At 35.5% G+C, this 24,521-nt stretch overlaps 1 pseudogene; it reads right to left on the reverse strand.

The window, feature by feature from the left end:
• Positions 1–23,016: 23,016 nt before the first annotated feature.
• On the reverse strand, positions 23,017–24,062 carry LOC146995584 (ATP-dependent RNA helicase DDX19A pseudogene; annotated as a pseudogene).
• Between the last annotated feature and the right edge of the window lie 459 nt (positions 24,063–24,521).

Raw genomic sequence — 24,521 nt, forward strand, 5'->3', positions numbered from 1 at the left:
CTAATAAGAATATTGTATTTCATGAGTCATGAAACTGCAGTCACAGTGAATTCATGCAGTTGCATATTTATATTTACTTTTTTTTTTGGCTAAAGCCCTGCAAAATGTTAAAGATATAAATGATTCATTTTTTACACATACAGTACACTCCCGATTATCTGCAGAATTGGGTGGCGTGGACGCCACGGATAACAAAAATGGCGGATAATCCGAAAAAGATAAACGGGTATAGCAAAAGACCAAACGGTCATTCCAACTTTGAAAAATCATTTTATGTACAATAAAACGTAAAATAAACAGCAGGAAATGTTTAACTAATGCTTAATATTTTAGTATATCACTCAAAACCAACCTAAAATGCATTTTGTTAATGAAAATAGAAAAGTGCTTTGTATACTTACAAGAGGAGTCAAGGATACACAGAAAATTTAATACAAAGCATAACTGTAAAATTACATCTTTTTGAAGAAATCAGTCATTTCTGTTTGCTTCTTGCTTTGGAAGGGTTTTCTCTTGATCCGAGATTGCATTTTTCGTAGCATAAGTTTCTCGGCCAACTTTGCGTCGTCTTGTTCTTCCAAATAGCTCAGCAGTCCATCGACTTGTTGCAAAGCCGCTTCGTGATTCTTCCGCATCTGCACAGTGGGCTCTTCTTCGCCTTTACTTCGTTGTCTTTCATTATCGGTCTCTCTCCTTGCTTTCTTCACAATTTCGTCATCTGCCAAGCGTTCGAAGCCAGGTTCGTTGACTTCACACTCCAACCACTCATTAATGTTTTCAGCATCAAAGTTCTCACCACTTGTTTTCATCATATCTGCAAGAGTTGCCATGGGCATGTTTACATCCCATGAAGTCCAATTTCTCGAATTCCACGTCACTGCCTTAAACGAGTCAACCAGCCAGAAGACGCATCAAAATTTCTCCTTTCAGGCCTAACAACTCAAAAAAGTTTTTGCCTTTACTGCAGTGATAGGACCATTTACAGGAGTACACTCTTTTCGAACATTAGCTAACCACTATGTCAATGCTGTGTCTAGCTCATCAAAGGCACAACTCTTCAGAGTTTTTCACGTTTTCATTGTGGAAGCACTGTCCAACATTGATGCAAAGTTCACCAGATTGTCTTTTTGCTTTAGAATGTCACGTACTGCTGTTTCTACGATTCCGTAATCCAATTCCATCTCTTACCTTGTAGCGCCGTTTGCGACTTTGGTAATTAATTATAGTTTTTGCGAAATTGTCAACACAACCTTCTTCCCTTTTCCTGACATTTTAAATCGGTAGCGAAAAATGCAAAACCAAAAAGCACAAGCACTGAACACAATAAAAGATAAGAAATTAACTCCGACCGGTTCTCAAACACTATCAGGCTTAAACTAACAATGGCGAGTGGGAGGAAGTAGACGTGTCAGTAAGATTAAGACGAGAGAGGGCGGTTGAGCAGGCACTGAAAGGTTGAGTAAGAAATCATTGACTCATCAGAGGGGAAGTTTCCAAGAATGCCGGAGATATTTTTGCCATAAATAAGCACGATGTTAGCAAATTTAACTTTTCACTCAGTTTTCTGAACATTTTCATTTTCTTTGCTTTAAGCTTGTTAAAAAAAAAAAAAAAAAAAAAAACTGTGTACAGCAAGTGTGTATAATCGGGAGTCAACTGTATAACACACCTTATTTCTTTCACATTCTGCTTATTGTTATTAATAAGAAAAATATTTTAAAGTTGAGCAATTTATTCAAAATATAATGGAAACGAAGCAACGTAAGTTTTTGGACACTAAAAAATGCCATTTGCATTTAATAAAACTCAAAAAAGAAAAACACAGCCAGAATTTCTCACAATGCCTCCAAACATTATTCATTCTTTTATCATGATCAAATTCCCACATTCCAATTTTGCTTTTATCAGTTTCAGCAATCACACCAGAAGCTCCAATCATATTCTCATACACATACTTTTCCACAAAAGCTCTTCCAATCCATGACACACATCACCAAGACATCTCAAAAGAAATTACATCACAAATGTCCAGATCTTTGCTGAGCTCTTTCAATGGAACTCCACAACTTCTCAACCAACTTTATGTGAGCCCCAGAAATAGGGTCTTTAAATGCCACACTATGACTGACTGAAAGACAATTACATGCTTTTCAGCAATATCAGACAATTATAGTAACCTGCTTTATGTTCCTGTTCATAAATTCAAAGAAGGGGGGAACATCACACTCCCTTTTAGTGCCAAGAAACACCCAGGCTCCATTCACTCATTTATCACACTGAAATTTCCACTTTTCATACTTGCTTTCATGAATTTCAACAATCACACCTGTACCTAAAATCATACTTTGATTTACACACATTATGACTCGTACTTCTCTGCTAAAACTTCTCCACTGTGTGATATATTTTGCGATGCTTTTGCCTCAAAACAAATAAAATCACACGAGGTAAGTTCCATGCACGATCTGACTGACTGAAAGACAATTACATGCCTTCTAGATATGCCAGACAATTACAGGAACCTGCCTTATGTTCTTCTTCATAACTTTAAAGAAGAGAGGAAAAAATCACCCTCCCTTTTAAGTGCCAACAAACATCCATTCACTCTTATCACTATGAAATTTCCACCGTTTTCAAACTTCCTTTCATGAATTTCAACAATCAAAACAGCACCCTCAATCACATTATTTTCACTCACATATATTTCTATTTTCACTTCTCTCCTAAATCTCTTGCATCTGTGTCACATATCGGCAAAGCTTCAATATGAAATTAAATCATGCCTGCCCAGTTCTATGCAAAAAAAACTTTAATGAAGATCCACAAGCCTTCCGTGAATTTTGTGTGAACCCTAAGAACAGAACCTTACATATCACATTATCACACCTTACATGTGACATAGACAATGAAGAATGTCTTCTTTCTTTGTAAGAATCTGAGACATTTACAGGACCTTGCCTTATACTAGGGCAATCCCAAAAAAAAGGTCTCCTAGATTTTTAGATATACAAAGAACCGTTTATTTTCCATAAATGCTACATCACTTTAAAGATTGCAGAATGCTTTATTTTTCAACATAATCACCATTTCGGTCGATGCATTTTTGTAGACGCTGTGGCAGTTTTACAATACCCATGTCATACCAGCTTGCCGCCATGCCCTTCAGGAAGCGTTGAGGAGCTTCAGGAGCATCCAGATGATCCTCCGATCTTTACGCATTTTACGAACTCAACAATCGCGAAACTCAACGAATACAAACTCAACAAATTGTTGGCAATTGACGGCCTCTCACTCTTTTCTTCGTCATGAATTTCAGTACGATCGGCTGTAAACTCTCTACAGCACTTGCGAACGTTTTTGACATCCGTGCACGACTGTTCATACACTTCTGTCAATAGGCGGTGAATTTCAACTGGTTTAACGCCTTTTGCGTTCAAAAATTGAATAACTGTGCGCACTTCGCACTTGGCGGTAACGTTTATCGGGAGCTCCATTTCGAATGGCTGCCAAGCCAAGACTGAGCATCCGAGCGAAGCGCCTGCGTGCTTATGTGGTAGCGGAGAAGGCACCACTCACAACAGTGTTGCCAACAACCGTATTAAAACTTTCTCTACGTCCCCAAAATATAGACCTTTTTTTTGGGGGATTGCCCTCGTTTTTTTTTTTTTTTTTTTTTTTTTTTTTTTTTTTGTATAACTTGAAAAACAGTTTTCTTCAATTCTTTCCAGAACATCAAAATTTTTTAAATTGTAAGTTATTTACGGTTTACATCTTGTTATGGTTAAATTTTAGCTTTTTAAACTTGCTTTTCGTCAGTCTTAAAAATCCCACTACAACCTCCAATCATGCTGTTTTTCATCATCACACACACATTCCTACACATAACTCTTTGGAAAATGTCATCCAGTCTGTGACAAAATTTTCAAAGTAATCTACATCAAAACAAATTAAACCATCGATGGCTTTTGTACCCATGTATGGCATTACCAACTGCACTCTTTCCAAACCAGGTATATTTAATCATGGACATTCTAACATGATGCCCATTCATTTTGCTATTATGAAACTTCCCAGAAGAACCACTAGTCATTTCTTTTTTTCCCCTACTAAGTACATCGCATTCTTCTATACAAAATATTAGCTTTATTTGGAATAAAATCCATTGCCGTACGTGGCAATTAAATAAAGGTAACACACAAAACATTTAAAAAATGCCTTAATGTAAAAAATGCCTTTTGGGGCATTTTTAATATATTTCCTTTCATTATGTTTTTTTAATTTTATTTTGTTATGCATGTTTTGTATTTTTATGCAAAACACACATAAAAATTTTAATTTAATAATGCGTCTTTTTGTGCTCTTAAGGTCCTATTGTTACTTTTTTTTATTCTTCCCCGACACCAGTTGTTGCATTATTTTCTTCCTTCATGTTCGTACGGGGTTCGTGAGGATCTGGAGTGAATAATGGAGACACTTGATGAAGTATCGAAACACACTTTATTTGCCAATAATGCCAGGACAGCTCCAAAACACGTTTTACAGTCGTCGATGAACTACTATAAACATGATCAGCGACACAGCCTTCAGGTTATCAGGCACAGTGTCGCACAGCTTCACGTACTCTCAAGGCTCTCCACACTACAACTCACGATGCACTCGAGAACACACGAGTACAGCTCCCGATTCTTCGGTTCAGTCGTTCATGGAGCTAACACGCTCTCTCAATGATGCACTAACCCTGATACACTAACAGACTCCTTCGGTGCACTTGACGACCCACTTGGCACTCGCTGCTCGGCTGTCAACTCGATCGACTCCACAGGGATTGACTCGCTAGACGAGACACCAACTCGATACTAATTCGCACTCTAGACGAGGCACACACACTCGCTCTCTCGATAAAGTACACACTAACTGATTGCGGACCAGCAGGCTTTATATAGTTTTTGGCTTGTGTTCAGGAACATTTTGGGCTAAACTGGTAAGAATTCGTTCCAGAAAGTTCTCCATCCGTCCATGGTATATCGCCAAATTGGGCGATTTCTTACTAAATGTGGCAACCCTGAAACTGCTTTGCGGAGAAGCCATCTTACCGCACTTGTACATTTCATAACAATATTATTCATCTTAAGGTCACAAATTTTTAGATTATTTCATAAATCACTATTTCATATTTTCAGTTTTATAATTCCTACATGTCATCTTATCAGATTTAAACTGATGATGAAATATCGAGAAAAATCTCAAATCTAGAATGCCTGAGGTTATGACAAATCCAGGTCTTGAACTTTCTAATGTACCAGAACCTGTATGATGCTGCAGCAAAACAAATTCAAAATGGTATCTAAATGGTATGCAATGTCTACAAATTCCTCAATATTTAACACATTCAGATTCAACAAAGAAACTTTTGCTACCGAATGGTGGAGGCATAATATTTTGGGTATCTTTTACTGCCTCCAAATAAAAAAAACTTTAAATTTTCCTAACAAACACTATGGATGTACAAAATACAAAAGTTTCCTAAATGAATATACAACATATATGAACATACAAATATGAATAAGAATATGAAAATACAAAAGTTTCCTAATGACCTAAGACCTAAAAATAACTGCACATTAACTCAAATAAAAAAATTCTTCCAGGTTAAATATCCAAATAAAAGTTCTATGTGCTCATTTATAGAATTGCATATACAGAAGAACTGCACAAATGTTGGCAAAATTCCTCCATATTCTGTGCACTTAAACGAGTTGCCCAACATGTAAACACTTACCCAACATGTAAAATGAGTTGCAAAACAGAATAAGGAGAGAATATAAGTCTTGAAAAGTAATTTTCAATGGGTAGAAAAATTTAATCTCATGCCAGAGCATACATTAAAGTGCAATTTTAGCTAAAATATATTCAATTAATTAGTCCTTTATTTGTACATTCTTCTTAAACGTAAAATGCAGCCTCCAATGCCCAAACATTTAAGTTATATCTTTAATAAATTATACAACTTAAAAATTTCTTTTATTATTTATAACAATAAGCAGTATGTGACAGAAATAAGCAATATTATATGTGTTGAAAAATAAATCATTTATTTCTTTTAACATTTTCTAGGGCTGTTTGGCAAAAAGAAGTAAACCTAAATATTTAAAAAGAAGTGTAAGCCACTGCACGAATTCACTGTGGCTGCAGTTTCATGAACAATGTAATACAATATTCTTACAAGTTATTTTATTTTTATTAATACATACCATAAAGTTTAAGATTTGTGTTCCCCCTCCCTCCCTGCATGTGAACAACAATTATCTGTTCTACTTATTTAAAGAGATCTTTGAAACATCACATAATCATACACAGGACAAACAGACAAATCTCTAAAATTCATGATAAATTAATGAATGTAACAAGCATTTGGAATAGAATTGGAAGGGGATCCTCAATACCAATATCTTTTATTGGATAAAAATAGCAAAAGATTAATTTTTAGAGGGCAGAATTATTGTCTGTATTAATTTTCTCCTCAGTCTGGATTTCATAGGAACTTCCAAAATTTTCCTCAATAATAATGCTAATGATTGCAGATTCTAGACCATTCCTGCTGGATAGTGGAGAAATGTCTTCTGTGGGGCAAAGAATTCCAAACTTCCATGTAAAATACTTGTTAACATCTGTGGTGCTTACTGTAACAACAGTAAAACTGAGCTGAGCTTCACCAATTTATTGCCATCAGGTGATAATTTCTTACTTTCTTCATGCTTAATTAAGCATTATTATTTTATTTTATTCATGCATTTCATGAACCAATTTACTCAGGTATTTATAATCTTTGATTTTTGATCAGAATGCACCTAAAAGGATTAAAAATGGATTAGTAGCTAAATATACGTACAAATGTTCAATGTTAATAAAAACCAATGATGAATAAATTCTATATTTTGAAAACTATCGTTATCATTATGGTAGTCCATTTTCACAATTAGCATTTTTGTTCATAAAAAAATTTGCATCATTTGGTGTATGGAAATCAATAATTAAGCAGAGTTGAATGCACTTTTCAGAATACAATTACTTGCAATTTTATAATAGGAAAATATTTTCATTGATAAAAAATTAAAAAATAAGACATCTGTTGTTTACCAAATCACCAAGTTTACCAAATCTGCAATGCTTACACCAATACCGGTGTCAATGATGGCCAAGGTTCTATCCTCCTCGTTCGGAATGATTTTAACTCTCAGATCTTTACAGGTCCAGTTGGCTAGGATCTTTTGAGACATTCACACCTGGTTTTGTCAAGTGCCTAAATAAAAAATTGATATCTTTAATTCAGATGCTAGTTTTTATATCACATTATATTTACTTATGTCATCCAAATGAACTAATTTTAAGCCATAAACTTGGTAGCTAAGATGTACTATATTACTCTAGCAGCAGTCATGCTAACAAAATTATTGAGGCCCTCCGTAAAACTGAAACAATCTATGACCAATAAAAATTTTTGCAACGAAATCAAATGATGGTCACAAGGGTCCTATATTATTTCTTGACTTTGTATAGTACCTCATTTAGTTTGCAATCTTAACATGTTACAACACGTTAAATATACAACAGAATTACTTACATTCACTGAGTTTGAAATCAGTTCTCGAAGAAAGATTTCTTTATTGGAATAGAAGGTGTTGATGATGATGCTCAATGAGTAGCCTATCTCAGCTTGGAATGCAAACGTTTCCGCATCATTGTCCTCCTCCTGCATACGAACTTCGTTCTTGTCTTGGCATCTAAAATAAAAATTCAAAATTTCAGCCATTTTGCCTCATGCAATTTTCTGATCATGTATCAGTTATTAAATACTGATGAACATTCATCCACTAATTTATAAACTTCGTTGTATTTCTGTACATTTATCAGTGTACAAAAATAATTTTCTCAATATAATTAATTTCACATTTATCTAAAAGCATTTGTTTGCTGATCATTAAAAATAAGTTAATACATTTCAACTACAAGCAGTAAAAGAACAAAAACGAACAAGATGTGAATGAATTATTTTCATCAACTTCACATATTGTGTTAACAGAAAAAGAAAGCCAACACTTTAAACTATGACAAATTTGGAATATTTGTAAAAAATATTGCAAATTCATGTTAAAGACTTCAAACAGCCTCTGTTAGTAACATTAAGGGTAATATCAAACTTCCTACCAAACAACTGTATTCCTCAGTATCATGAGATTTTGTACCTCAATTGATATTAACGCTCTTGCGTCATGCTTGTGTGCTCAATCGCTGTTGCATCATGCTTGTTTGCTGGTCACTCATAATCAGCTTGAGCTTTGAAAAGCTTCGCTCAGCAGACGCGACAGTTACTGGAAATGTCAAAGCTATAAGGAATGCAACAGACGTTTGGGAAACAATTTAATGAACAGCAGATTTTTAAAAGCAGCAGTACTTTGTTGCACTAAACCTATTAAGTTGCCCAATTCAGCACATAAATCATGAGCATCAACATCCGACCCAGTAATTTTATCTGTTAAGATAACACTCAGAACATCACAGGTCAGTTTCGCTCATTCCCGTAATGCATCGGAAATTGAGCAAGAAACTAAACTTGTCATAATGGGCTTTCATCCCATTATGAGAAGTTTCATATAATCCTGCAATCTGAGCTGTTCAAAACATTATTTCGCCCTTGTCCATCTCAAGTTCTGTAGCTAACTCTTTAGCTGCATCTTTGGCCAAATTGAAACCTGTTTCTTTGAAGGATTTCAGGAAGCTGATTGTGTTCTGAATACAATTCAAAGTGACATTAAATTACATAGCCTTACTTTGCTACATTTTGCTCACAATATTAACTTTCTCCAAGAGATCGTACCCTATCACTAACAATACCCAGAAAGGGTAGTGTTTAATTTGGTTTGCCAAACTGGCAGCCTTCATTGTTACCTTTGGGTCATTTCTCTCGGAGACCTCAATTAATAATGCACCATAAATCAATTCTATCTGAAACCTCATAGATTTAACAAAATCTCTTCGACATTCGCAGCATGTTTCTGAGGTTGGCTTTACTGTAAACAATTTAATATCGCTTGAGCAAATACCATAACTGTGTTGATGCAGCAAACAGCAAAAAATCAAAAAAAAAGGTCGATAGTAGTAGTCGAAAATTTCACCATATCTCCAAACATTAAGCCGTGAGAACCGCATGGAAGGTAAAACGCTGTCGGATTTAGCTCAAGTATGCATTTTGTACCCCACTGTTCTGTCCTCTCGTATTAGATCCAATATGAAATCCTTGCCCTCTGCAGTTTTGTATTTTCTGCAGCAAATTTAGTTCATCAAGCTTTTTCAAGCATGCTTCTGTCAAACCTGTGCTACTACCTCCTGCCAAAAAGCCTACAAATGACAATTTTTGTCACATAAACATTGGCAATTCATATTATCATAATCATTTGCTCCTGATGGTTTGCATCAGGAGTATAATCTACCATGATGCAGACATATTTGATAGTGTGAGCGTCTGCAATTATTTTCTTGAGAACCACTTCGCCCATCAGATGGAGGTGTTCATTTTGGATGTGATTCCCTAAATAATAGTCATGTATCTCAGCATTTTTGATATGTTCTGTCAGCATTTTTGATAAGACAAATCCAGCAAAATTCCTTCCCTGGCATTTACCTGCACAACTGTTTGTCTGTTTATCACAGATATACATACTTCCAGTTACAAAAATGTTTTAATTGACCCAAATACTTTTATTTTGGTATTTTTAAATTTAAGAGATTATAAATTACAATATCTAACATTTCATACATTTCTTTGCATTACATTCATTTACATTTTCTTCCTCCCAAAAATTAAGTACAAAAAGTCCAAAGCTGCCCATATAGATACCCACTGAATGAAATGCTGCTTCCAAAATTTTCTTAACTTTCAGAAACTATAAATATTTCATAGGAAAATCAACTAACAATAATCATATCCGTAACATTAATGACATCCCTACTAACAAGGGGACTCAGTTGTATTGAATTTTTATGTTGATAATTGATATGTGTAAGCCATCCCGGCGTTTATATATATGACCATTTAGTGTGTCTACCATTAGCGGAAGTTGAAATTAATTGCAAACTTGGTCATATAAAGACAAAGGCAGCTGTTGTTACAAATGATCCAGGCAGATATGTATTGGGTAATAAAACTGCCCAATTGTTCAAAAGTAAATCATTCTTAAATTTAGAAAAAATAAATGCAGTTTTGACACGATCTCAAGTAAAAAGATCTCATGAAGATGATCGAAGCAGAGAAATTGAAATGGAGAAACTAGAAGAACTGAAGTTTATTGAAACTGACGAAGATATTTTACCTCAAGCTGATGAGGAAGACAAGGAACTTAAGAAAGTGATTAATGTTAATTCAGAGGAATTAATTGAATCTCAGCATCAAAGCAGAGATCTAGCGTCATTGCTTAACGAAGCTAAAAATGAAAATTCCAGCAAGACAAATGATTTCAAAGTAAAAGAAAACGGATTGTTGGTGAAAAGGAAAATAGATTAAAAGGGAATTCATTGTTATTCCTGAAAAATATAGGGATCAAATAAAGTCATTATGTCATAATAGCACATCTGGACATTTAGGCGTCTTCAAAACTATAGATAGATTAACAAGATACTTTTACTGGCCTAATTGCTATAAAGAAATAGAAAAGTATGTTAAAACTTGCGATCCATGTCAAAGAGTGGGAAAATCTAATGATAAAGCCAAAGCACTTTTGACTTTAGTACCAATTATTGCAGAAGTATTTTCAAAAATTAACTTTGACGCATGCAGTTCTTTACCAATAACACCGAATGGCAATAGATATTTAATTACAGCTATTTGTGTAGCTTCAAAACATCCGGATGCTGTACCTGTTCCTAATATTGGCACAACGTCAGTAATTGAAGCCATGTTACAAATATTTAGTAGAATGGGTTTCCTGAAAGAAATACAAACTGATCAAGGTACCTCTCCTTTATGAGCAATCTAGTCATTGAATTTGTAGAAAAATTTTGAATCAAAGTAACTAGAAGATCAGTACACCATCCGCAGAGAAACCTTGTTGAAAGATTTCACCGAACAATCAAACGAATTTTAAAAGTTTTATGTATCGAAGCAGACCCTGTGTGGGAGAAGCAAGTTCCCGCAGCTCTATTTGCTTTAAGAACAATAACGCACGAGAGTACGGGATTTACACCTGCAGAATTAGTATATAGTCGAAATCTTAGAACACCTGTAACATTATTATATGAACAATGGATGAATCCTGAAGACGAAGGAAATAATGTTGTTGAATACGTTTTTCAATTGATAAATCGGTTAAAAAGATGCAAAGAGCTGGCTACAGATAAAATGCTGGAAATGCAAACCAAAAGAAACGTGTGGTACAATCGTAAAGCTATCAAAAGAGAATTCTCTGAAGGGGATTTAGTATTAGTTGTATCAACGAATAAACCAAACAGACTAGCAGGTGAATGGAAAAGTCCTGGGAAGGTTGAGAAGAAATTATCCGAAACTAATTATGTTGCAAGTTTCGAAGGAAAAATGACTTTAACCAAGTCTACCATGTTAACATGATAAAACCTTATCATAGACGAGCAGAATCGGTTAAACTTATGATTACAGAAGATCAATCTGAAATTGATGATATGGAGAAAAATTTCCCATCAATTGACTCTGAACCAACATTGTTCGATATTGAGGACATTAAAGAAAACAGTTCCTTAAGTGATAAGCTAAATGAACAACAGATTCAAGAATTGCATGATATGCTGCTGAAGTTTTCAAAAATCTTTTCTGAAAACGTGGAAAAACTCATTTAATAACGCATGAAAATATAGCAAATAAATAATAATAAGCTATATTAATTGTATTCGTTCGGCACTTAATAATAAATGCAATTTATTTTTCCACTCATATTACCATATAAACAATTTAACTTAAATCAAAATTCTGAACATTTTCTAAATTTTCATTGCATAACAGTTTTCCCTTAACATACTATATCCCAAGAAAAGTAATTTAAGTAAAAATGAGGCACATTTCTGAAATCAGAAGACGGGAAATTGCTTCTTTCAGTCATCCTTTAACAGTAAAAGCTGAACTAGCCAGCATACTCGGGAATTCCTGAATTTTCCGGATAGTAACTGGAAAAAGAGGAGTGGAGGAGATTGTAGCCATTCTTTAGATTTAAATTTAGGCTAAATAAATGATTTTGACATTTCAATATGTGCATCATATAAAAACCAATGGAACTGAGAAATATTCTACTTAGAAGCACAGTAAAACTCTTTTAAGTGTTCATAAACAAATCTCAGACTGAACATCAAAATTAATTACCAATGCAAAATACCGCAAACGTTATTGCGCAATACGTCCAGCGTAATTCTTCCATATGTGATATTACGCAATTGGAATCAACACCTGCCGGTATTCGGAGAAAGAACTAAATAAAGGAAAAGAAAGAGACTTACTAATCTGGGGTGTTTCTGATTCTAATTTTCAACAGACTGTATTAAATTTCCGAAATAGAATCAATCTTCACTTGGGTTGGGTAGACCGCAAAAACTTTTGGCCCTATTCAATCCAGATTGGACAGAGACAAAAAAAGTCCGCTGCTTCAATATTAGAGATTTTGCGGAGAAATTCCCAACCTCCGTACTATATAATGTATTGGCAAAGAAAATGAAATTACTTTGACCATTCGATTACTTTCCTTTTATTTAAGCCATTCTGAATATTTTTCATTAGAAAGCTAATCTGTGTAAAAAAACACCCATTTTTGGAAATTTATCTATACTTCAGCAGTTACTGCAATTATATTATTATAAATATTCATACATATGCTCATAATATAAGCATAACGATCATAATAAACACGAATATGAACTGACCACGCGGAACGAGAATGCAAATTTCTTAAAATCTTGATAGAAATTCAAACGTGTGTAGTATTTGGGTGGGAGGACAAGAATACCGAATGTACCGGAATTTTCTACGTTTTCGCAATTCTTTGGCCAATAGAATGACGTGCACCTTTCGCAATTCTTTGGCCAATAGAACGACGTGCACCTGTCTGTACTCTCGCACGCACCATAGGTTACGTTAATGCAGAGGAATGGGGGGAAAGCAATTTTCGGGAGTATGATTCACCATCTGACGTTGCATATAAGGAAAAAAAGTTGTTTATTTAGTTTCGGCTTTGGTACGCGCGTTCATTAAAAACAAAGGATTAAAAAAAAAGGACTAAAAGCAAAAAATATACACTAAAAACAAAAAAATAAGGGCTTTAAAGAAAAAGTAAGCACCTATAAGGGCCTTTATATTTTTTTAATTCAGGTTCATCATCTTCTTCATCATCGTCTTTTGATGCTTTATCAGGAATCTTTGGAGGAGGTATTGGAGGTGGCACCATGTGGTGGAATAGGATCGTCCAAATTTAAATTGTCAACTAATTTCGAAATTCCTTTCTCTTGTATATCAGAAAAAAGACCCCAATCATCAGCATCTGCCATGATAAAGCCTATTGAAAATGTCAATGTCAAAATATAGATTTCTGTAAATTCTAACATATGCAAAGACAAAAACATACTTAGAAAAACTGAAATCATAACAAATATAATGCATGTGTCCCAAATAATTAAAATGTATGAAGATCATAAAAAGCAGTTATTTTACTTATGTCACATTACTTTAAAGTGATAACTATTGCTGCACAAAAAAAAAAAAAAAAAAAAAAAAAAACTGATTATTATGCCTTTCATTAAATGGTATTCAATTCTATGTCCAAAAACTCATGAATATACAAGTTACCTACTAACTAAATGTAGAAAATAGTTCCCAGTGGAGAAATAGTATCTATTTCAATTTGGAACCAACCATCTTGTTTAGTTACCATCTAGACTTTGGTTTGTAAACAGGACAGACTAAATAATCATATTTTGTGAAATTTTTACATCATGAATATCTTTGTATCAACAGAGCCAGGTTGAAGAAAGGCCAGCACCTTGTAAGGATCTTAAGTTTTACTAACGTTTATTTTATTTTAAATCTTTACTATCACTTCTTATTTTCTACTTCCGGCCAGAATTATAAGCGTGAAGGTTTTTATGCAAAGTTTGTCTGGCGAACGCCAAGTACTTAAGTTGTGGCTTTTTGCCAAGCAAGAAAGAGAGGAAGCAGTAAGTCAACGCAGGCCGCTTACCTTAGAAGTTACGCAGTTGCTGTTCGCCTTCCAGGCCAGAGGTTTTAATCCTCTTGATAAATTAAACGTATTGTAGTGTTCACAGTCTCTGTGCTACATACGCTTCCTGTTTTTATAAGGCCAATCTTCCACGTGTATTGTTCTAAAGTTAAATTAGAGTTTAGTTTTATTTTTATACTTTTTTACGTTAGACCCCGAGTGGAGGGTCAGTGTATTCCGAAGTACGAAAGTTATTGTATATAGAGAAAAATAAAGGGTTTTGTATACCCTTCGTCTGTATCCTGTCTACTTACCACAATTAGTGAACATAGCTTTAGTAAGCTCTCTGTTCCGAGTCAGGTCCTTGTATGTTCCCGAAGAAGGTTAGAAGGAACATTGAACCTGATAGTGGCGCCCAACGAAGAAGAATAACCATGGCCGAGTTTCAAGAAGAACCTGTGCTGCCTGCAGAAACGGCTCAGAATCCAGAAATGCCAGCTGCCGCCCTGGAAGGATTTGGGTACATCGTCCAGACCATGCGCGCTTCGATGAAACCAGAAGCAACATTTAACGGAAACTCACCGGTAACCAGTTTTTTGGAAAAATTGGATGACTACTCCATGCTCTACCCCATGCACGAGTTTCAAAAAGTTACCTTAGCTACCAGCGCTTTGAGGGGCCAAGCGCTTAACTGGTTCAAATGTATAGGCAGAAGTCTCTTGGGTCAAGCAGGAAGTCCCACCTATACTTACGAGAATTTCAAGACTGCCCTACTAAAAGCCTTCCCTGTTGTAAGGGATCGTGCGAAATTAGAAACGGAACTTTTTAGTATATATCAACAAAGAATCGAAAACCTCTCAAGCTTTATTTTAAGAAAAATTCACGTCTTCAAACTCTTGTATGGAAACCGTCCGGATCCTGAAATAATTCAAGTGATTTTGCCGAGGTTACTGCCCCAAGTGCAAGACTTTATTGAATTAAGAAATCCGACTACACTGGAAAAGTTATTTGAGCTAGCAATCCAGTTTGAAAGTAGAAGAACGGCGGACGTCGAAAGAAGACGCCAATATCAACAGCGAAACCAATTTGGTACGCCAAGACTACAGCAAACTCAAGCACATGGCTACGGAGAAAAAGCGAATCAGTGGGCAAGGAAACCCGAGCATTCAAAAACAGCCGGCGAACGTCGACAGTTCAATAGCAACCCAGAAAAAAAGTCTCAAGGCCAGGGGGAAAAGAAGGAAAGCACGGAAAGGAAAAATAATTTAAACTAAAACGGATTTCTGCGGACGAGAGGGTGCGGAAATCCGAAGGCCACGAAAACCCCTCTTCCTATAAGTTAAATACAGTAATGGTGAAAAATTTGATTCTTCCGAAGATTGAAGTCTTGGTGAATAATATCCCGGCCACCGCACTCCTGGATACCGGCGCGCAGTGTTCCTGTGTGGCAGAAGTCTTTTTTAGAAAGTATTTTCGCAAATACCGCATATATAATGCGGATAATACGACAGTATTAGCGGCGCAAGGAGAACAATGTAAGTGCGTAGGTAAAGTACCTTTGTATATCCGTATCAAGGACGAACAAGTAAAGGTGATGTTTTTTATAGTAAAGAATTTGCAAGCACATTTGATCTTAGGAATAGACTTTCTTTCAGGCGCACAAGCTACACTGGATTTTAATGAAGCGTCCCTTAAGCTGACAATGAAACCAGTGCATGTAGAAAAGGTTGAACCGCCAAGGTTAAATATTGACCACCTGCCTAATGACGAGCAAGATAGAATCCGACAAGTGGTAAGTGAATTTGCTTCGTTATTTAGTGATATTCCAGGATTTACTCAGGTTACTAACCATAGTATTGACACCGGAGATGCATTGCCAGTTCGTCAAAAACCATACCGGTATGATAAGAATAAGGAAAAAATTATAGAATGGCATATAACCAATATGCTACGTAAAAAAATCATAACGCCCATCTCAAGTAGTTATGCTAGCCCGGTGGTTTTGTGTAAGAAAAATAATGATTATCCTTTGGAGCATCCAAAAAGGTGGATATTCGCTATTGATTACCGTAAATTAAATTCCATAACGAAATATCCGGTATATCCGTTGCCGATCATAGAAGAAATTTTAAGGAACATAAAATCAACCAAATTTATGACGACTTTAGACTTAACGACTGGTTATTTTCAAATAGGGGTGAGGCCTGAGGACGTGCCTAAGACTGCTTTTATAACCAAGTCTGGCACTTATGCATTTTTGCGTATGCCGTTTGGCCTTTCAGGGGCCCTAGCAACATTTCAGCGATGCATGGACATTGTGTTAAGACCTGTTCTTGGGAAGTCCACATTTATCTATTTAGACGATATCATTATTACTAGTGATAATCTAGACCAACATGTACAGGATTTAAGACAGGTGTTTTCTTTATTAAATGAGGCCGGTCTAAAAGTTAATGTCGAAAAGTGCAAATTTGCAGCCCCTGAATTAAAATATTTAGGTTACAAAATATCTCAAAAAGGGATTGAGACAGATGAATCAAAAATAATCGCTGTACAAAAGTATCCGACTCCAAACACGGCAAAGAAGCTCTCTTCTTTTCTAGGACTTTGTTCATATTATAGGTCCTTTATCAAAGATTTTGCGGCTATCGCTGAGCCATTGTTAAAATTAAAAAGGAAAAAGGCAAGATTCTCGTGGACGGCCGAAGCCAATAGTGCTTTCGAAAAATTAAAACAAGCATTAACGCAAGCCCCTGTGTTAAAATTTCCTGAAAAGGATGAACATTTAGAAATTTCAGCGGATGCTTCGGATTATTCGGTAGGAGCGGTACTTTCGCAAAATCAGCAGCCCGTGGCATTTTTTAGCCGAACTTTAAATCAAACACAAAGAAACTATTCCGCGACCGAGAGAGAGGCACTTGCAGTTCTGTTAGCAGTGCAAAAGTTCCGAGTCTATTTTGGAAAGGCGCCGATAACAGTATACTCTGATCATGCGGCGGTAACTAGATTGTACTCAGGGAAAAATTTATCCCCAAGGTTAATAAGATGGGCACTCAAGCTGCAAGAATATAATCTGGTAATCAAGCATACCCCCGGAAAGGAAAATATCGTAGCAGATGCCCTATCACGAATTAAATTAGACGAACAGGGTAATACCGTAAAAGTTGCAATGCTTACAGCGTGTACAATAAATTCCCGATAAACTGTAATAACAGAACTGGGTAAGGATCCTGAGTTTGGAAGTATTTATGAGTATTTGAAGGATCCTGAAAATTTTAGCCACCAAGATATTGTGGCGATAAGAAATAGGGCGGCCCATTACGAACTAATAGATGGTCTATTATTCTACACAAAAACTACGAATTCCAACAACGAATTTCGACCTGTTATCCCAGCTAGTCTTAGATTAAATATCCTGCATGAGCTCCATGACAGCCCTTTAGCTTCTCATGCTGGTATTCGAAAAACTATCCAACGCGTACGCGAGGTAGTCTACTTTCCTGAATTGCAAAATTAACAAGGGCGTATGTCCAGTCCTGCCCAACATGTCAAGCCGTTAATTATATTAATTTCCGCCCGGCCGGGTTTCTAAATAGTATTAAATCCGAATTTCCAAATGAAATAATTGGCATCGATTTATTGGGCCCTTTCCCGAAAAGTCAGTTAAATAAAAGTCGCTATCTCCTTGTTATGGTTGATCATTTTGGTAAATGGACCGAAATTGTTCCCTTAAAACGAGCCTCCGCGAAATTGGTTACCGATTCTATTTTAAATAAATATAGTTTAAAATACGGGGCGCCCCTAAAGGTTATATCGGATAATGGTCCTCAATTTGTAAGTAATATATTTGAAGACATGTGCCAAAAACTGGGCATACGTCATTTAAAAATGGTCCCGTATCGGCCGCAATCAAATATAGCGGAACGGGTCAACAGAAATATAGTGAAAATTATCCGTAGTTATGTTAAAAATTTTCATAAAAGCTGGGATAACTATGTCAATGAATTTGCTTTCGCCCTTAGGACCGCAAAACATGATACAACGGGCAAAACTCCTGCTGAGTTATTTCTAGGCAGAAAGATTATAACACCGTTAGATAAACTATTTTATGTGCAACAAAGAGCCCCAGAATTTAAAATGGGTGATATAGAAAAACTAATAAAAGAAGCAAAAAAGAATACGGAAGTAGCACAAAGAAAACAGAAATTATATTATGATTTGAAACGACGGGGAGTAACTTATAAAGTAGGGGATGAAGTTTTAAAAATTAAGCATTCACTTTCTTCAGCACCAGAAGATAAAACTGCCAAATTTTTTCCACGATTTGAAGGACCATATGTTATAGAAAAAATAACTCACGCTGTTGTAGTGTTAAAAGCCAGAAATGGTGAAACCTGTTCCGCAAACATTGATCAAATCAAACCCTACTTCGATCGTAATAAAATGCAAATCTTTTCAGATCTTTTGCATGATCCGGCACGGCAGACACCGCAGGTACAAGTTCCAGAGGTGAAAAAACGACAAGTACAAGGGCAAGCCAATGAGAGACAGAAGCAAGTGAAAAGAAAATTGCCCCGCGGAAAAATGGAAGGTAACAAGAAAAAGAAGCCGTTCCACCGTCCAGAAAACAGAGTTCACGAACACCCCCAGAATGAAGAAGGGAGAAGGACGACGTATGTGAAGAGGACCAGGAGAAATGACGGCAACTATAACCCGGCTTTAAAACGGAAGATCTACTCATCCGACAGAACTCTCCGCAGCAAAAGTCGCCGAACTGCGGAAGGGCCATCAGCGGCGGAGGAAAAAGTACAAGAAAAATTTGAACGGCCAACAACGAGGTCCAAGCAGGATCACGACAGAAGTTTCCCGGTTCCGCCAAGACCAGCTGCCATCAAACGGCAAAGACCACAAACAGAGGAGAAAAGGAAAGTATTCAAGGGTGGCCGTACTAGTGAAAAAAGGAAGCTTCCAGAGGAAAGCACTGAAGGGCGAGCCCGTACAAGAAGGAGGATAAACCAAGCTACTATCTGCAGTACCTTTAAAGACTGGGCCCAGAAAAGGATGTCCGAATATTACAAAGATAAGTAAAATTTTATGTTACTTTGCAAACTTAAGTTAATCTTTCATTCTTACTGCAAGTGGCAGATTTCAAGAAGTTTTACCTCATGCGAGGTCTACCTTTATCGCCAAAAGGGCGAGAAATGAGTTGTGACCGATTTTCGTATTATGTTTTTAAATTACTCGTGCGTAAAACTAAAGTTGATGTATAATAGCGTAGTGTAAAGACTTAAATATTGTAAAAAGTTATTGTATAAATTTTATTTAAAACATTCTAGCAAGAAAGAAGTTTTAGTCTGAAAGACTTTTTGAAATGTAGTATTATTTCAATGTAGAAAGAATTGGCACTTGCTTTGAAAAGAATAGAAGTTAACAATGTACTACTAATGTATGTTTTCAAATGTGTAAAATTAACGGCATGTTGATATGTTCTTATATACATGTGAACTGTTATTTTAAATGTTAAGAAATACCGTGATATGGTAAAAGTGAAAGTAATGTTAAAAATTTGTTATTCGTGTGACTGTAAAGATTAAATCATGGCGAATATGTGGTAAAGGTTGAATGATGTAGTTAGGCTCTCTGACGCTACACTTTAGAGTTAGCCACTTTTAGAATAGTACCTCAGGGTTTAGAGTTGAAAGTAGGGAAGAGGTCTCGTTATGTTGAATTTTAACACGTTAGTGTTTTGATTGTAGGAGGAAGTGTGGCACACGTAGACAGAAACACATTCGTGTTTGCTGTTTTTTTACAACACATGTCAGAGAGCATGGGGAGAGATAATTAAAATAGTCATGAATGAAATAAGAATGTTAAGAGAAGTATATTCTATATGTTATTTGCAATGTCATTGTGTAACATTTCATTAAACTAGTTTTCCTTCCAGATCTCTGGAAGGAACCAGAATTGAAAAAAGCTCCTGTTTAGATGCAGTACAGATGAAAAAACGATTGTTGTATATCCTGGGAGCTGCTATTGTAACAAATTTCTTTCTTTTAAATTTTCTAGTTTCTAGAGAAGTTATGTTGTAAAAGGTTGGCCTCGCGTTAGATTCTAGAGCTAAAAGTTTTCAACAAGGTCGTTTTAGACCTCAGTTTCAAACTAATTAACTCTGGCGGGAAGTATGTAAGGATCTTAAGTTTCACTAACGTTTATTTTATTTTAAATCTTTACTATCACTTCTTATTTTCTACTTCCGGCCAGAATTATAAGCGTGAAGGTTTTTATGCAAAGTTTGTCTGGCGAACGCCAAGTACTTAAGTTGTGGCTTTTTGCCAAGCAAGAAAGAGAGGAAGCAGTAAGTCAACGCAGGCCGCTTACCTTAGAAGTTACGCAGTTGCTGTTCGCCTTCCAGGCCAGAGGTTTTAATCCTCTTGATAAATTAAACGTATTGTAGTGTTCACAGTCTCTGTGCTACATACGCTTCCTGTTTTTATAAGGCCAATCTTCCACGTGTATTGTTCTAAAGTTAAATTAGAGTTTAGTTTTATTTTTATGCTTTTTTACGTTAGACCCCGAGTGGAGGGTCAGTGTATTCTGAAGTACGGAAGTTATTGTATATAGAGAACAATAAAGGGTTTTGTATACCCTTCGTCTGTATCCTGTCTAGTTACCACAATTAGTGAACATAGCTTTAGTAAGCTCTCTGTTCCGAGTCAGGTCCTTGTATGTTCCCAAAGAAGGTTAGAAGGAACATTGAACCTGATAACCTGGGTAATCATGTAATATGTGATCTAATTACTTAGCTATTTATTTTTAGAGGGTGATCCTAAAATTTGCTGTCTTCTCACCTTTATTTTATTGCATGCTCAAATTTAAAAAGAGTGTTTTAGTCTAAGAAATAACTAACTAACTAAAAGCAGTAGATGACATACTATATGATTACCGGAACCTGTACATTCTCGCAAGTATACTTCCAACCTGGCTTTCTGTCCCAATTTTGAGAGGTGTGGTCTGCAGGAATTAGTCCCTCTGAAACCCGCCATGTTTCTTATCGAGAACAGAAATTCCAATGTTGAAGATCTTGATGAATTAAATTCGTCAAGTCTTAATAAGAGATTAAAGTATAGAACTAAATTGTTAAATGATCTGAGACAACGATTTAGAAAAGAATACCTTAGTCAACTGGTTCAAAAGCATAATGAAAAATGATCTCGGGAACCTGTAGTAGGAGAAATAGTACTGATGGAGGATGATAACAGAAAATGTTTATTTTGGTCTTTGCCCGAATTACAGAATTGATCCCTGGTCGTGATGGAAAGATTTGTACGGTTAAACTTAAGACCCGGCATGGAACAGTTGTACGATCAATACAATGCATCTTTCCTCTGGAGATACAGGCCAATGATAGAAACATAATTCCTGATAAGAAATTGGGTGCAGAGGAATCTAATTCTAGTGCTGGATGTATGTTAAAAAGGGGAATTGCACCTGATAAAATGGTGATGCAACAATATTCCTCCTCTGGATGACTTGTGAAAGCTCCAAAAAAAAACTTGATCTTTTAAATAATGTTTGTTATGAGCTTGAGACTCAACCTGAGTCTCAAAGGGGGAGGGAGTATGTTGTGAAATGAACTGAAGCAATAACTGGCGCGAGGCGCTGCTGTTTGTGACGTCAGCCTGCGCGCTGAGTTTTCCGAATGTTTTGCTCGTAGACAGAATGAAAGCTGATCTCGGAAGAGTGAGAATGTTGTGATGAAAATAAAGAATGGCTTATTAAGAATTTTTTGTCTTTATTCATAATGCACCCAGCCTTGGGTAGAGGCAGTCCACAACTGAACAAACTGTTTTGAATATATTTGATTTATATATTTTCTGTCTTCTTCGTTAACAGTAGCTCTAAATGGCACTTTTATTTGGTGTCCATCCTTGACAATCAAGTACATTCATGCAAGCTGACAATTATCTATGTAATCTTTCTACAAGATAACACAGCCACAATCGAAGATATGATTTTTGCCATCCCATGTCTCCTAAAATGCTACTGGTATAGCTGCATTGGCTCTGGCCTTGAATACTGTCATACAATCAGAATTGCTTTCAAATAGTGTCACTGCAAGAACACTACTTCCAGGTAAGTCCTCACATTAAGTGTGAAAACTTTTGAGATTACTACAAGTTCAATAACCGGATTCTCTAAAAAACACACCAAATGTCATGTTGCACAAAATGTGAGCAATTTTCACACTACCAAAGATACCTGGAGAATACATCATTCCAGACACAAGACATTCAATATCTGAGTCACTTCCACAGCATCTGCCATTCATGCTGCCAGAGGCATTTACTTTGGACATTACTGGGTGGTCTTAACTACATAAATTACAATATACATAAATATCAAGTTATCATATATTTTTGGTCCATTTATATTTTGTGATTAAAATTAACTTTAAAAAATTTCTATCACAATAACTTGCAAATATTTTTAATGGGAAATATAATGACAAAAATCCAAGAAATTACTAATCATACACAGAATAATTAAAGAACATATATATAAATAATTCATTTCTCTTTTTCTTTAAATTCAGAAATTTCAAAAATTTAGAAAATTACTCATTTGAATGATGCGAATCTTAATACCATGTTTGATTAAAGGTAAATTAATATTTTTAATCTTTGAAAAGCAAAAACTGCTTTCATAAATAAATTTTACTTTTATAATTATAGAGCATCTTACCAAGAATTGTTACTTACTTTTTCTTTTCCTTCTGTAAATCTATTGAGAATGGCTATTCAACTAACCAAGATGCAGTCTTCCTCTTATGGCAAAATATAATAGCCTGTCCTATTGACACAGTATTATATATGTTACACAAAGCTTGAAATTTCTCTTCTTTATCTCTGCACACTATGTAATACTGATATATATTATCCAAACTGCCTTCTTCCCTTTTCAGTTTAATTATAATAGGATCAGAAACAATCAATTCTGCAAATTGCATGATTTCTTCAGAATAAGTAGCTGAGAACAGCATCATCTGACAATCTTTTGGTAGCTGCTTACGGATGCGAATAGACTGGTCTTGATATCCTTGAGTCGATATCATAACATCTGCTTCATCTAAAACAAATACTTTTATTTTCCTGAGATCAAAAAACTTATAGCACATTGCCCCAATCATAAACTTTACCAGGAGTTCCAATCATAAACTGAGCAGTAATATTTTCTCCTCTTTGCAAAACCTCGCCTTTAACAGCAAAACAAAATTCAATGTTAGGACAAAATTTTGCCATTTGTTTTCCCACTTTTCCTGCTGCATGGCTAACTCATATGTTGGGGACAAAATAAGCACGTGAGGATATTTCAAATTTGTGTCCACTCTGCTCAAACTTGCCAAAAGAAAAGCAGCAGTTTTAAGCATACCACTCTGAGTCTGAGCAATCATATTTTGTGGAGGATCTGCAATAAGAGTAGGAAGAGCAGTCTCTTGTATTTATGAGGGTGAATTAAATCCCATACCATACACACATTTTAGAAGTTCAGGTCGCAGATTCAATTCTTCAAAAGATTTCACAGAATAAAAAGATGAATTAGGATTTCTCTGGATATCTATATCATGAGAAACTTCAATTAAATGAGATCATACAAGTTTTTTCATCACAGATATCTCAGCAGGATTTAATTCAGGTTCATCATCTTTTTCATCATACTCTTTTGATGCTTCATCACGAATCTTTGGAGGAGGTATTGTAGGTGGCACTGGTGGAATAGGATATTCCAAATTTAAATTGTCAACTAATTTTAAAATTCCTTTCTCTTGTACATCAGAAGAAAGACCCCAATCATCAACATCTGCCATGATAAAGCCTATTGAAAATGTAAATGTCAAAATATAGATTTCTGTAAATTCTAACATATGTAAAGACAAAGACATACTTAGAAAAACTGAAATCATAACAAATATAATGCATGTGTCCCAAATAATTAAAATGTATGAAGATCATAAAAAGCAGTTATTTTACTTATGTCACATTACTTTAAATTGATAACTCTATTGCTGCACAAAAAAAAAAAAAAAAAAAAAAAAAAAAAAAAAAAACCCTGATTATTATGCCTTTCATTAAATGGTATTCGATTCCATGTCCAAAAACTCATGAATATACAAGTTACCTACTAACTAAATGTAGAAAATGGTTCCCAGTGGAGAAATAGTATCTATTTCAATTTGGAACCATCTTGTTTAGTTACCATCTAGACTTTGGTTTTTAAACAGGACAGACTAAATATTCATAT

Source organism: Stegodyphus dumicola, chromosome 9 (genome assembly GCF_044657685.1).
Source record: "Stegodyphus dumicola isolate Sdum_Otavi_A_Nest chromosome 9, ASM4465768v1".
In the NCBI taxonomy this organism is placed as follows: Eukaryota; Metazoa; Arthropoda; class Arachnida; order Araneae; family Eresidae; genus Stegodyphus; species Stegodyphus dumicola.